This window comes from Grampus griseus, assembly GCF_964374135.1.
Source record: "Grampus griseus genome assembly, chromosome: 16".
NCBI classification, from domain to species: domain Eukaryota; kingdom Metazoa; phylum Chordata; class Mammalia; order Artiodactyla; family Delphinidae; genus Grampus; species Grampus griseus.
The window spans coordinates 68,579,508-68,596,008 of record NC_139010.1 but is presented as its reverse complement, the minus strand read 5'-3'; positions in this window follow the sequence as shown (position 1 = coordinate 68,596,008).

The following is a 16,501-nucleotide window of genomic DNA, read 5'->3' as shown; positions in this document are numbered from 1 at the left end:
TGCCTGAGGGAAGGTCTTCTTCAGAGAAATATCTCATATTTGTCTTTATCTTATAACAATGTAAGAAATACTTTTACTACTAGGCTTTATCCAGATATCATTGTAATTGAACATACTAGCTTTCCACATTTTTTTCCAGACTCATTAGTGTTGCCGGTAGAATCAAGTATGATTTACTTAGGGGAGAATTCTCCTCAGGTCTCTTGTGACAAATTGGCTCTTATGCTTGTTGGGAGTTGCACTAGCCACTGGGCCAGGTCATTTATACCCTGACAGATTATTCCAGACTATTTTAATTTGAATGTAACTCTTGATCATCTGGAGTATATATCCAAGCAGTCTTTTAAACAAAGGGGAACGACTGGCATAGTTTTGGAGCTTTCACATAACAATTTTTCCCCGAGTCAGGTTCATAATTGAAAAGAAGGGAATAAAATTGTGTGATCATAATTTATATTTTTTTCCTTCCGCAAACTATAATGATTGTTGTGGCCTCTCCCGTTGTGGAGCACAGGCTCCGGACGCGCAGGCTCAGCGGCCATGGCTCACGGGCCCAGCCGCTCCGCGGCATGTGGGATCCTCCCGGACCGGGGCATGAACACGTGTCCCCTGCATCGGCAGGCGGACTCTCAACCACTGCGCCACCAGGGAAGCCCAGCTGTCCGATTTTTAAAGAGAAGTAGGAGTGGCCACAATCAAGCTTTCCTGATGGTTTTCTTTCTCGTCTTTAATAACTTTCTCTGTCAGAGCTGCCCTGTTTAAATTGAACCCTAGTCCCTTCCTTTGTGCTCAAAGCTTTGTTCTTTCCCAGGAAGGCAGTGCCTTGATTGTTCCCCTTCCTCAGCTATTAGCCCTTCATTTACTGGAGGAAGACTTTTTCTCTAGGGATCAAAGATAGCTGGGTTCTTCAGCTTCAGTAAAACCTGTGTTCAATAAAACTGTTCTTGGAAGCGTCCTAGAAAAACACCTTATCTCCTGTTCAGTGTCGCTTGGAGAGGAAATGGCCGTGTGGAAGAGAGAACCTCTTTGAATGTCACTTGTAATCAAGGCAATTCTCTGTGTTGCTCAGTCAGCTTACAAAGACATTTTTTTCCCTTGAGTTTTTTTTTTAATGACTCTTTACTTTATGGAGATGGGTGGGTTGGAAATCTGGATTTTGATGAGGACATAAGTATTTATGTAACTTTTCATATCTTAAAAAATAGGCTCTGAAAATCTGTGGTCTCTAGAGATTAAATCGGGACCCATTCATTACTATCCACAAGAAAAAAAAATTGAACAGTTTGGTATTGGTGAAAAATTAAGGACGAATTAAGGAAGTGAAGAAAGAAAAATTCAATATGGATCCCTTACTACTGGCTAGGGTTTATCCTACATATAAATAAGGATGCTTAATAGTTTTAATTCCTTGTTTTCATCTCTCTTTTTGGCAACATCCTCTTCTCTCTGCAGCCTGCCTAAGGCTGAAACCTCTACTACAACAGCCTTGATGTAGGGCAGAATTTGGGTATTTATCAGGTCCCCTTGGGAGGCAACAGGGTATAGTGGAAAGCAGACAGATTTGGAGATTGACAAGTATAGCTTAGAATTTAACACGATCTCAGTAGATACATGATACTGAGTTTTGTTGAACCTCTCTGAGCCTCAATTTCCCAATTGTCAAAGCAGGTTTAATACCTTAAGGTCTAAGATCAAAAGTCAGGACCCCTCAGTGATAACGGCCTTGATCTCATCACCTAAGTAGTGCTTCCCTTCACTGTCTACTCTATCATCCTGTTTCTTCTCTTGCACAATTGTTTCTTTAGATATTTGTTGTCTGTATCTCCAGACTAGAATGCAAACTCCTACAGGAAAGGATTTTTCCAGTGCTGTATTCCTAGCAGCCCCCACAGTTCTCCATACACTGTAAGCCCTTTATAAGTTATCTGTACATCGTAAACCCTTTATAAGTTACATTAGTGGATGAATGAATGACTGAATATCAACTTCATTGCGTTACTAGGATGGTTATTTCAAACTGTGTTTGTAAAGCGTCCAGTACAATGCTAGGCAGTAAAATCTTGAACTATATCCATCCATACAGGTTTAGACACTGGAATACCCACTGTATGGGAGAGGTGGGTAATGCTCGCATGAATTCTACAGGACAGAGTCCGCAAGGACGGTCTTATGTGAAGACTCCGAGGCAGTGCTCCCAAGCTCAGGGTTCTTAAGTCATTCTCCGTATTTCAGGAAACCTAGTGCGAATCCTACGCCTAGCCACCCTGAATCAGCATGTGTTAGGAACCTCAGGATTGTTGTATTTGAGGCTGTAGTCAAACCAATTCCATCTAGTAATGTGGTAACCCTGGTTATCTCGCGCTGCTTAAACATGCTGCTTGGTAGGTATCTGTGTCTGCTTAATTAGAAGTGGGAAATTAATTAATTGGATGTAATCAGTGCTGCTTTTTAAATAAACACAGTCTTTGAAATCTTGGCGGGTGTGCAAGGGAGAAGAGAATGAGAAATCCCCTTGGCGGGGAATAGAGTGGATCCCACCGAGCTCAGAGGAGTTCCGAGCGTCCCAAGTGTCTGGCTGGGCTGGGAGATCTTTGAATTCATTTGCAGCTGATGAAGAGAGACTATTCTTAGGAAGAATGAGCTCAGGATGAATAACTTAGCTAAGAGAACAAGCCTCTCTTTCTTTTGTGCAGGTTTTTAAAAAAGACTCCAGTGACCTAATGAACAGCAGCACCTCAGTTCTCCATCTTTTGTGAAAATTCCCATTCTGATTGGGGGGAGTGTTGTTTGCTGGGGTTTGAGGTTGGGGAGAGGATGAGTGGAGTTACACCTGGTACAGTGGGTTCTTTCTTGTGCTCCAGCAAAAGTCTGAGACTATTCTTGACTCTTTTTTATAGCAAAGAAATAGCAAAAAAGAAAAAAAGAAAAGAAAAGAAATGTTGTTACAATTGCAGTCATGGTCTGGGGCATTATAACTTGGTTTTGTGAAAACACATCTCTTCCCCAAAGGAGCTCAGGTAAATTCCTCTTTAGGAAACAAAAAGCTCAGAAAATCATAGCTGGAATAGTTGATTCTCCTCCTCTCACCCAGGTGGGGGAGAACGTAAACCGTTGCAAATTGCTTATTTGATGCTGGCTTTTCCCTTCATTATGAAAAGCACAGCGGTAATGCCACAGTTATGAAATCCATAGAACAAGGTTAATCTTTAGTTGGAAATCCACCTGGGGAATAATAATTCTCATTTTCTCCATCAAAACTAAACTGCAAAGCATCATCACGTTTAAATACAATGCCGCTCAAGGCGTGTTTTGTTTTTTGTGTAACACGGTTGGCACTGCTTGAGGAGGGCTCAAATATTCCGAAATAATCAAAGACACTTAGGCAGTTTTTCTTCCTGTAAGTAATTTTAGCTAAGAAATCAACCAGAGTTAAGTACTACATTTGGACAGGAAAGTAAGGTACTCTAGGGCTTGTTTGTTACATGCTAATATCCTAGGGAGAAACATTTTCAAGCAAGGCACAAGGAAACAATAGATGTTCCGCAAAAATGTAATTTCACAGCAGTGTTTTACAATTCAAAGTTTCAGATTCTTTTCCTATGTTGTTAGTAACAAACTTGGAAGAGTTTTTTTTTTTTAAAGAGCTGTTTAAAAGTGCATGCTTGTTTTAATCTTCGGTTTTAAAAGTAAATTCGGAGTGATTGCTACATGTCCCAAGATGAGATAAAAAGAGACAGTGGTTGTGAATCCTGACCTTAGAGATTTTCTTGTCTTATTTGGCAGGTAGGACAGGCATAAGGGAAGGAACTAAAATAGGGCAAGCCACAGAATTGGTGTTGTTTACAATGGAACTGGTTCCTGAATGAAGGTGTAGAGGATTAAGTGTGTGGCTATAACTTTTTTTTGATGTATGTATTGGACCTTCTGCTGATCGTGTCTTAGAATACTTTTGATCTTTCCAACACATCTTTCAGTTTAAGGAATACTGTCTACCTGGAGTTGTTTTAGCACTTTGACAAACCCTAGACCAACTCTTCCTTTTGCAGTTATCCATATACCTTATCAGAGTGATTAAAAAGCATCACCTCTTAACATTCAATATTACTCTCTGTTGAAAATTTTTTAAAGGACTTTTTCTTATTTTTGCTTTTAAAATGATTTGGCTACTTATAATCCAGTTTACTATTGTTTATAATTTATCAGCAATCATTGTAAGATTTTCTGAGCATGTATTCATACTTGTATAGTCAGAAAAATCTAACCAAAATATTGTTTTTAAATAAAATGAAACATTTTTATGAACGTAAATCTGCCTATTAAAAATGCTGACAATGTTAGATTTTGTAGACATTGAATTAAACACTTATTAAGTTCAGTTTTTCAGTTTTCTTGTGTATATTAAAGTCAAATTTTCTTCCCAGTTTTCAAACATTTCACAGGTTGCTGAAAAATCCCTAGTTATTAGACCCTGTGCAGAACTTCAAACACCACAGACCGAATATAGAGAGCAAAACATGTGTCTTCTTGCTCAGTAGGCAAGGCCTTCTGGAGAGAAGTTTCACTGCCATCAAAATAACATGAAATAGAGAGTTTGGGGGCAAGGGGCTTGACGCTTTTTTTTTTTTTTTAATTTGTCAACCTAACCTGCTTTTTTCAGCCCTGTCTTCTTCCCATACTCTTTTTATTTATTTATTTATTTATTTATTTAGGCTGTGCCGGGTCTTAGTTGCAGCATTTGGGCTTCTTCATTGCGGCATGAGAGCTTCTTAGTTGCTGGCATGCAGGCTTCCTAGTTGTGGCATGCATGTGGGGTCTAGTTCCCTGACAAGGGATCAAACCCTGGCCCCCTGCATTGGGAACACAGAGTCTTACCCACTGGACCACCAGGGAAGTCCCTAGGCTTTACACTTTTACCACTTTAGCCATTGAACAAAGCTCCAAATAACTTGCATTGTGTTGTGGTTTCAAGCAGGCATGAGGTGAGTAGTTTCCCTGATCGTTGAACAGAATGTTTTATTCAATGGTTAAATACATATGTATATTTAGCTTTTTTATATATCGTGAAGAACCATATGGCTAATGGTCCTCAAGGAGAAGCCATCTAGTATTTGTTGAGTACTTACTGCATTCCAGACTTCATGCCATGTACCATACATATGTGAGCATACAGATAGGTGAGCTCAGTATTTTAAAAATTGTTTTACACAGACTCACAGGTATAGAGAACAGACTTGTGGTTGCCAGTGGCAGGGAAGAGGGAAGGACTGGGAGTCTGAGATTAGCTGATGCAAATTATTGTGTAGGATGGATGAACAACAAGGTCCTCCTACTGTATAACACAGAGAACTATATTCAATATCCTGTGATAAACCATAGTAGAAAAGAATATGAAAAAGAATTTGTATATGTATAACTGAATCAGTATGCTGTACAGCAGAAATTAACACAACATTGTAAACCAACTATACTTCAGTAAAATTAAGAAAAAAATTGTTTTACAGATGAAGCAACTGGGGATCAGAATTTTATATATATATATATATATATATGTACATTTGAATAGATTCACACTAAGCTCATAACAGCAGTGATGTTCAGAGAGAGAAGTGGTACTTTTATCTGTTTGCTTGAATGTTTTCACAATTAAGACCATATCCATGCATTACTTAACTAAAAATAATGTATTCATTCAGAAAAGGAAAATGAAGAAGACAAGGAAAGAGGAAGTATAGCCTTGGACTCTTTGGTGCCCTTTCAGTTCTTTCCTCCACTTCCTTTTTTCTCCCGGTCAGTGCCCCACCTGGGCTGAGTCCTGGAGAAAATGAAATGCAACACCCTGGAGCACGGGATCTGGTTTCTGAATGGCTGCTGGGGGACCAGTTGACAAAATCTACAAGAGTGAGAGGGGTTGCTCCTGGTGAGCTGAATCTTGACCAATGGGAAAATGGGAGCCGAGGAGACTGGGAGAAATTTTCCCTGAGAGGCCAGAATCTTCATGTATTGAAAGGTTCATTTGGTTTTTTCTGTAAAATGGCTCTAGGAGCATTTAGTTGTCTTTAAATTCGTTCGAAACAATTTTGTTAGATTGTATGTGATATCATATCATCATATCAGCATTTAAAAAAAAGACTTATCAAAATTGGTGAATTTTTGTGTAGCCATTTTAATATTGAAGATGGAAAAAAAGCAACATTTTTGGCATGTTATGCTTTATTATTTCAAGAAAGGTAAAAATGCAACTGAAATGCAAAAAAAGAGTTGTGTAGTGTATGGAGAAGGTGCTGTGATTGATCGAACGTGTCAAAAGTGGTTGTGAAGTTTTGTGCTGGACATTTCTCGCTAGACGATGTTCCACGGTTGGGTAGACCAGTTGAAGTTGATAGCGATCAAATCGAGACATTAATTAAGAACAGTCAACATTATACCACACGGGAGATAGCCAACATACTCAGAATATCCAAATCAAGTGTTGAAGATCATTTGCACCAGCTTGGTTATGCTCATCACTTTGATGTTTGGGTTCCAAATAAGTTAAGCGAAGAAAACTTTCTTGACCGTGTTTCTGCATGTGATTCTCTACTTAAACGTAATGAAAATGTTCTGCTTTTAAAACAAATAGTGACGGGTGATAAAAAGTGGATACTGTACAATAATGTGGAACAGAAGAGATCATGGGGCAAGAGAAATGAACCACCACCAGCCACACCAAAAAGGCTGGTCTTCATCCAAAGGTGGTGATGTTGTGTATATGGTGGGACTGGAAGGGAGTCCTCTATTATGAGCTCCTTCCGGAAAACCAAACGATTAATTCCAACAAGTACTGCTCCCAATTAGACCAACTGAAAGCAGCACTCAACAAGTGTCCAGAATTAGTCAACAGAAAACGCATGATCTTCCATCAGGATAACGCAAGACCCTGTGTTTCTTTGATAGCCAGGCAAAAGCTGTTACAGCTTGCCTGGGAAGTTCTGATTCATCTGCCGCATTCACCAGACATTGAGCCTTTGGATTTCCATTTATTTCAGTCTTTACCAAATTCCCTTGATGGAAAAAATTTCAGTTCCCGGAAGACTGTAAAAGGCACCTGGACCAGTTCTTTGCTCAAAAAGATAAAAGTTTTGGGAAGATGGAATTATGAAGTTGCCTGAAAAATGGCAGAAGGTAGTGGAACAAAAGGGTGATTATGTTGTTCAATAAAGTTTTTGATGAAAATGAAAAATGTGTCTTTTATTTTTACTTAAATACCAAAGGCACTTTTTGGCCGACCCAATAAATTCCCACCTCCAGGTGTTAATCAGCCGTTTTTTCTGCTTGGGGTGCCCTCTTCCTCCCATAGGTATCAACCACCAGACACTTCCTGAGCACTTAATATGTGCAAAAGACGTGGGGCCTTGGGGCATTAGAGCCACAGTCCTGTCCTCATGGCATCCGCTACTATCATTGCAGTCCTCTTGGAGAGAGCAGATGCAGGGAAAGGTGCAACAAAGCAAGTATTAACCGAGACACAAGATCAGGAAACAGAAGTGGTGGGGCAGAGGAATTACTCTCACCTGATTCTCCGGTCTAGCTCACAGAGCCTTCTCAGCTTACCCCATCTGAACTTCTGATGCCTGTTATGAAATACACTTAACTCTTATTTTCCTTTTCAATAGTAAGAACCAACATTTTCTAATGCCAAGCACAGTGTTCTGAACTTACTTGCACTATCTCACTTAATCTTCACAATTGCCCTGTGACGTGGGCCTGATTATTTTCCCTATGTCATAAATAGGGCAGCTGAGGCAAACATGGTTAGGTTACCTGCCCAAGGTCATGCAGCCCCATGAGCTTAGTAAGGATCAACTGCTCCTTACACAACTGAGAGTAAAGAGAGACTATTGTGGTCTCAGGGAAACCAAGAGAGGAGCAGCCTAAGGGAGGCCTACAATGGCCAAGAAAAAAATCCTTGGGAAAGAATATATATTGCTTCTGGCCCTGAAAAAAGAAGACCCGACAAGCCAATGACTTGCTATTTCCAGTTATGAAAACCACTCATCTGCCATAACAACAAGAGTGGTGAGTGCCGAATCCCCCTCCCGAGACAGGAGAATATTTATGACTCTATTAAAGATATACCCTCAGTGTGACATGTAAACAATGACAGGTGTCTTGCTGTCTTCCTGAGAAAGGGTATCTCCATTTTGCTTGCCACTTTAAGAGCATAGGTCCCACTTATTCCTCTCTCCTGGGGAACAGAGGAGAAGGGATGGGCAGGATGATGGGGTTGAAGTTAGTAAGATTCAGGGGACATTTTTGGTCTAGCGTTTGAAGGTCCTACTTCAGCAGAGCTCAGAATTACACTGAGTAGTTTCTCCTCAGGGTCTTCTCTCCCTCCGTCTTTGTTCTTCCTCTCCTGTCACTCCTCTGTGACCACTATGTTAAGCATGTTTCCTTGCCAAGTGACTGCTGTGTAGGCTATGATGATGTTGTCTACTGAACCCTGGAAAAGGGCATAATCCTTGTTGTATGCGTGTGTCAGGATGGGGGAGCTGTTTAGAGCTGGAGTCCCTAGAATTCCATCTTTCAGCATCAGCAGCATAGTATCCTAGGGCAATTGGCTAAAAAAATTGGCTTTATTAATCCCACTGGGATTCTGGATCAGATCACCTGTAATGGAAAGTAGTACATGGAATGGAAAACAGAGTTGAAAATTGCTATCTGGGTCTAGGATTGGGGATGGAGAGAAAGAACTGGCACTGGGTATCAAGTGATGGGGAGAAGGCCAGCACAAACAGGCCTGGGATGAACAAGCCTTGAAGGCAGCAACGGAGAACCGAAGGTCAACTCAAATTGAAGGCATCACTTTGGCCAGGCTGTCAGTCAGTGTGTGCGGTATGTTTTCCAGGGAACTTTGCACGGGGGATGGACCTTTGGCTGGAGATCATGACCAAATTCATGTAAGGTGAGGAGGCTGACCCTCAGCTGCCAGGGCTACCTCTGCTAATCAAGCCTCCCTCTAGACCTGCAAGGAAAAGGCCAAAGAAAAATATTGGTAGATCTCTAAGATCAGTTGGAACAAGCCCAAGAGAAATGCATTTGCCCTGTGGTGGTCTCCAGCTATTTTTGCCGTTCCAGAATCCTTTCCTTTTTCTGGTAATGCACTTTGATATCTGCTGAGGAAGCATATGAACGCATGTATGCATGCACATACATGCAGGCAAATGCTCCCAGTTCATTTCTCTGAGGTAAGCATGACCTCACCCTCAGCTCCAGGGACGGGCATAGACTCAGGTCTAAGGACTTTCCCCTGGCCATCGGGACTGGTTCAGGAATGAGCATGGTGAGATGGATGTGGATATCTTCCATTTGATCTCTGAATCCATTCTCCACCCTTCTCTCCCCTGCTATGCCCTAAGACGTTGGCCAGTAGAGACCTCATTGGCGAGCTCCATTATCGTCTGGCTTCTGCCACACATTCATCCTGGGCTCGCTGTAGCCCTCCACCAAAGGCTGCAGCTCCTGGCAGACAGCTCCTTCTGTTTCCAGACGCACAGATAATAAATCCCCAGTGTATGGCACGAGAGCGCCTCCTGTCCCTGTGGTTTTGCTACACACTGCCTCCGTATTTGAGAATAGCCCCTTAATTAAACTCTCTTCAGTTCATGCAGTGTAAGTGAACTATTTCCTGTTAAGACCCTGACTGATACAGAATACGTGACACAAGCAGAAATGAGAGCCTCCCCAGGACTCTGGGTGGAACTCTTGGGAAAGAGACGATCTCTTTCTACTGAGAGTCTAATGCAAGCTGAAGCCGGCATGGGGAAAGCTGCCGGAGAATGCAGCCAGCCTGGGAGACAGCTGAGCCAAGAGGCAGGGAGAAGAGGAGAGGGGCCCGTGCCTGACACCATCCTCGGAGCACTTGGATGCAGTTGTGCATGAAGATTGTCTGCTCCTCGGACTTTCAGTGACACCAGCCTGTTTCTGCATAAGCCACTCAGCACGCATTCCTTCACTTGCAAATGAAATAGTCATAACTTCTCCATTGTCCTTGCGTTCTTCGTATGGTTCAGCCTGGATGGAGGGACACATCGTCCTAGGAGGGGTGGGCCAACGGGAGAGACTAGAAGAGGGGTGAAAGCTGTCAATAGGCCATGATTCCTAGAAATATCGCCTGCATATCAGTGCGTTGTAGGGTTCCATCGTTTTCTATTACAGAAGAGGAGTGTAAGGTCAAGAGAAATGAAAAGCGAGAGCTAGGACTGGGGCAGCTGCCACCCAGAGCCACGTGGAGTGGAAATTATTTTCCTATGAGCCCAAGTGTCAGACATGAGCAACTCATATAGGAAAGTATCTGTGGTTTGGAGCCACCAGGAGAGTTAAGCCTGTGTCCTTAACATTTCTAAAAAGCCCAGTGTTTTCAGAGATGTGTTGGCCCCATATTTCCTGAATTGGAGGCACCAGGGGAAGAGAGGTGGACTCCAGTCTATCTAATCTGCTCTTGGTTTCTGAGGCTGATGGCTTCCAGTCTGAAGGGGGTTTTCAAGAGGCTAGGTGTGTGTCAGGAGATGAAACCAAGCATAGTCTAACTTTATCTTGATGGCTATAACACTGACCCTGCCCAATTAACGGGGGCGGGAAGGTTTATTTTTCTGCTTTTGTTTTTACCAACTGGACACATAAAAATAAACAAGATCTTGCTAAGGCGAAATGTTACTTAAAATCGTGTGGAGTACAGGATGAAATTCCACCGAAGTCTTTAGTCTTTTCCTCCTTTACAGAATCCTAATATGGTAACGGGAAGTGTGTATTTGAATTGAATAAATATTTTACTTCTTAATAAGCCCCAAACCCCAATTGCCAATCTCTGACTGGAAACGTAAAAGGCCCTGGGGCTTCCCTGGTGGCGCAGTGGTTGAGAGTCCGCCTGCCGATGCGGGGGACGTGGGTTCGTGCCTCCGTCCTGGAAGATCCCACATGACGCGGAGCGGCTGGGCCCGTGAACCATGGCCGCTGAGCCTGCGTGTCCGGAGCCTGTGCTCCGCAACGGGAGAGGCCACAGCAGTGAGAGGCCCGCGTACCGGAAAAAAAAAAAAAAGAAATGTAAAAGGCCTTGAGGACCAAATATCAGTTAGAGTTTTCTGGATTTGATGCTGTAGTTCTATAACCTATGCAGAATTATAGATGAATACATGGGAAAAATCATATGAAACTTTCACAAAATTCAACACTAACATATATTTAGAGAAGAACCCCAGCAAAATTGGAATAGGAATTTTCTTAGATGTGACAGAGCTAATCCCCCAAAGTCCTATATCAAATATCATACTTAATGATGGAATTTTTTTTTTTTTTTTTTTTTTTTTTTTTTTTTTTGCGGTACGCGGGCCTCTCACTGTTGTGGCCTCTCCCGTTGCGGAGCACAGGCTCCGGACGCGCAGGCTCAGCGGCCATGGCTCACGGGCCCAGCCGCTCCACGGCATGTGGGATCTTCCCAGACCGGGGCACGAACCCGTGTCCCCTGAATCGGCAGGCGGACTCTCAACCACTGCGCCACCAGGGAAGCACTTAATGATGGAATTTTAAAAACATTTGTTAGGAAATATAAAAGGATATCCATTTTAATGGCTTCTATTTCACACTGTTTTGTAGGACTTAACTAAAATAATAAGACAAAAGGAAGGAGAAGATCAAGGATTGAAAAGAAGGTGACAGAGCTGTCATGTCCTGCCCTGACATGGTAAGACATATGTCTTTGCAGTGTTGAGAACTGATTCCACTGATCCCTCTTCCTCTTCACCTTCATTGCGATCAGTCGCCTATATTGTAAGCTGATGTTGCAGGTTAACAGTCTTAACAATGGAACAAAATAAACTGGTTGAATATACAACTCATTTATAAACTTTGGTCTCTTTAGCACAAATCTCTGGATGATGGATTTAACTAGGCTAATGGTGTGGTGCTAGGAGTGGAAGCTGACCAATGGGCTATTCTCAGAAATGTACTAAAGAAATCAATAGAATGAGGGTTGGAAATTCTTGAGTGTGGACATGACCGCATTGAATGTCTTTTTTCCTAAGACCTTTGAGGGACACTGCGCATCGTACCTCCTTGTATTTCAGTGGTCACTAATTACCTTCTTCAAAATGCTTCAAATCACAACTCCCTTTGGAAAGAGATATTAAAGTTACTGTCTCAACAAAAGTTGATTCTGATTTAGTGCTTTAATTTTTATGTCTTGTTTAGACTCTCCCCATCTCCTGTTTAAAAACATTTATTATTTCCCATGAGAAGTTTCACCCCTGGAGTTCACTGACATGAAGGCGTTGCCAAACTTTGAGTGAAAACCTTAGACTTTAATGAAGTGGATTTTCTCATCTTCCTTCTTTCCTCAAGAAAACTTCAAACTTTGAAACTCAGAGTGGAACTGAAGGGCCTTGGGTCAATACGCACAAGATGAAATGACAACGTAGACAGCCTGGCTCTGGAACCAACAATCCTAATGATACTTCGTCTGTGGGTTTTCCCGTCTCTCCCTCCTATTCGTTTCTTTCTGAGTAATGTTTTGGACCCAGTGGAAAAGTGCACGATGTTTTCTGGTAGTTGAAATGAGTTTAAAGTAATGAAATTCTGTCAACTAAAGTTCAGGAGGAAAATGCTCAGTAGCTGCTGGGACACAGCCAGTTTCTATGAAAGCAGTTGTGTAACCAGAAAAGGAACTCAGTGGCTTGTACAGCAGTGGGTGGTCCTCAAGTATAGGTCCCAGCACTTTGGTGGATGGACAATGGGAAGAGTCCTGCTTGAAAACTGGTCAGAAGCGAATTCCCATTGGGCTGTAAGCTCCATGAGGGTACGGCTGGTGTCCTCTTTTAGCCAAGGCATCAAATCTGTGCTTGGAAATTCCTAGGCTACAAATTCCTAGGCTACAAATCTGTGCTTGGAAAAATCAATTGAAGGAAACCAAAGAGGAGAAATCTGAGTGGTACAGTAGATGCCCTGATGCCCATGTTATATCCTGTCATCTCCCTCTGAATCAGCTGCGGCTGCATGGGCAGTTCTAGATTCACCTTGTGCTGCATGGTATGCAAGGCTGTGATATGAATCTTCCTGCATTCTGCCTCAGGTTCTCTTTGAGGTCACAGGAGTTGCATGGCTGTGCAGGGCAGACTAGAAGCAGGGTGATGTTGACACTCGGGGGGAATTCTCAGCCAGTGAGGGATGGGAGCTGTTGGCTAAATGTTGCTGGCTAAAGTTTTCTGTCTTTTAGGTGGACAGCCACGGGAGGCATGCTGTATGTGTGGCAGTGATTCCCCGTTGCTCACAGCAGCGATCTCGGTCATGTACCCTGACATTGGTTTCTCTTCCTTCCGTATCCCATTCTCCCTCCTCCCTCATGCCTGCGTCCTCAGATCACCTGCCAAATAAAACTCTTGTGCCCGAGTCCTTGGCACTCACTCTGCTTTGGAGGGAACCCAAGCTAAGACAGGTGTGTAGGAGTGGGGGCATAAGTTTTTGTGTTTCCAAGTGGGTCCTCCCACGATTTCAGGTTTGTTGACGTTCCACCATGAGCCATGCTGTTGCCGTCCTAACTAGTAGCAATGTAGAGCACTGAGCCTGGATCTGGCCGCCTGGGTTCACCACTTATAAACTGCGTGGCTCTGGGCGTGGTCCTTAATCTTTTTTTTTTTTTTTTTTTTTGCGGTACGCGGGCCTCTCACTGTTGTGGCCTCTCCCGTTGCGGAGCACAGGCTCCGGATGCGCAGGCTCAGCGGCCATGGCTCACGGGCCCAGCCGCTCCGCGGCATGTGAGATCTTTCCGGACCGGGGCACGAACCCGTGTCCCCTGCATGGGTAGGCGGACCCTCAACCACTGCGCCACCAGGGAAGCCCAGGTCCTTAATCTTTTTGCGCTTCGTTTCCTTTTCTGTAAAATGCAGATGATAACAGCGTACCTACTAGGGTGATGATTACAATTCAACGAGAACGTGTCTATAAAGCCCTTGGCTCCAGGCTGGCACATGCTAAGTGCTCACGCATACTAGCTGCTGTTAGGAGAGTCACTTTTCACATGAGGCTATTTTCCACCTTCTGTACGCTGCAGCTATCTGTGTATATCTATCATTCCTAATATGAAACTATAAGCTTCTTAAGACTGGAATCTGTGGCTTTTATATCTTTGTGTGCCCTGCTGCCCCCAGCATCGTCCCTCTCACAGAGTAGGCATTCAGTCGCATTCTATGAATGAAAGAATGTCCTTGCTATTATTGGCAGTGATCTGAATAGCCACCGCCTATTCTCAGAACTTGAATGTCTAGAATCACTGTACTGTCCTTCAGAAGCAAAGACTGACCTCCCACAGAGTGGACCTTGGAGTCCATTTCCAGAAATATTGTCATCAGATTGAATTTGTGGTTGATTAAGAATCATCGAGAGTAGAAATTTATTTTTTTTCCTCTACCAGTTCTGTCCAATAGAACTTTCTTCAATGTTGGAAATATTTTCTCTACTGTTCAATACAGTCGCCAGTAGGTGCTCTTGAGCACTTGAAATGCGACACATGACTGGAAAACTGAATTTTAAATTGGATTTTATTTTAAATAATTTAAATTTAAAAAGAGCTGCATGTGACTAATGTCCATAGTACTGGACAGCATGGTGCTCTGTAGTTCCAGCACCTAGCCCAGTGCCTGGGGTTGATCCTAATAGAAGTTTGTTGAATGAAGGAGTGAGTGAATGTTGTTTTTTTTTTTTGGCCGTGCCGTGGCATGCAGGATCTTACTTCCCTGGCCACGGATTGAACCTCTGCCCCCTGTAGTGGAAGCACAGAGTCTTAACCACTGGACCGCCAGGGAAGTCCAGGGTAAGTAAATGTTAAACACGTAACATCTTTCCACATCTGCTCTCTTCTTTGTGCTTCACAAGTACCCTTTGAGATATTGTAGCAGAGCAATGATTATTTTATAGATGGTGATGATGACGATACGGCTATTCCTACCCCTCCCATCACTACTGACTAATGATACTAACAATCGTGACAACGGCCAGGTATTGAGTTACTCCAGGCGTGAGCTGGGTACCGTAGACATATTGTCTTATTTGTTCTTCATGATAACTTCATGAGGTGGTATCTTATTTGGGGTTTCTCCCATATTCATTTGCTTGGGCCACCATAACAAAATACCACAGACTGGGTGGCTTAAGCAACAGAAATGTATTTCTCACAGTTTTGGAGGCTGGTAGTCCAAGGTCAGGGTGTGAGCAGGTTTGGTTTCTCCTGAAGCCACTCTCCTTGGCTTGCACATGACTGCTTTCTTGCTGGGTTCTTACATATCCTTTCTCTCTGTGTGTGCATCCCTGGTGCCTCTTTGTTTAAATTTCCTCATCTAGGGCTTCCCTGGTGACGCAGTGGTTGAGAGTCCGCCTGCCGATGCAGGGGACACGGGTTCGTGCCCCGGTCTGGGAAGATCCCACATGCCATGGAGCGGCTGGGCCCGTGAGCCATGGCTGCTGAGCCTGCGCGTCTGGAGCCTGTGCTCCACAACGGGAGAGGCCACAACAGTGAGAGGCCCGCGTACCAAACCAAACAAAACGAAACAAAACAAAAAATTTCCTCGTCTACTCCAATCTGACCTCTTCTAACAGTGGTCAGATTGGAGTAGGGTCCACCCTAACAGCCTCAGTTTAACTCAATCACCTCTTTAGTAGCCCCTACGTCCAAACACAGCCATGTTCTGAGATACTAGGGGTCAGGGCTTCAGCACGTGAATTTGGGGAGGACACAGTTCCATCCGTAACACCCCCAATGAAAGCTCTGAGACAAGGCCTTGAGTGCAGATAATTGACTTAAGAAGCACAATTGAGTTTTTTTGCAGGGGGAGGGGGGAAGTGAGAGGTAGAAAAGCCAGTAAAGTGTATATTAATGAGTAGGTTACTGGGTCTCAGTCCTGCTGGGGAACATAGGTCAGAGCTGCCCGAGCAGAGCCCCGGGAGGCTGGAACATTTGCCCCGAGCCTCCGCATTGGACATCACTCTCTAGCACTTTGGGATTGCCTCTGCCTCTGCTGAGCAGGCTTTTTTGGTGCAAGAGAAAGCCTTCCAGCAGAGATGAAAGAGGTGTTTAAGGTGGGAGGCTGTCAATTTTAGCTAGAAACTCAGCTGTGCCAGGGGATGTGGTGGGCTGGGAACAGGCTGAACATCGGCAGCACCTGCTGCAGGAAGGTGGTGTTATTATCCCTATTTTCCAGATGACGAAACTGAGACAGAAGTCGAGTAACCGATAACAAACGATGGAGTTTGAATTTGAATTTAGTCTATTCGATTGCAGAACCCACACTCTCAGCCACTGAATTTTTTAAATTGATGTGTAATTGATTTACAATATTTATTAGTTTCAGGTGTACCACATAGTGATTTGATAGTTTCATACATTATGAGATGATCACCAGGATAAGTCTAGTTACCATCTGTTAACCATACAAAGTTCTTACAATATTATTGACTATATTCCCTATGCCATACATTAGTT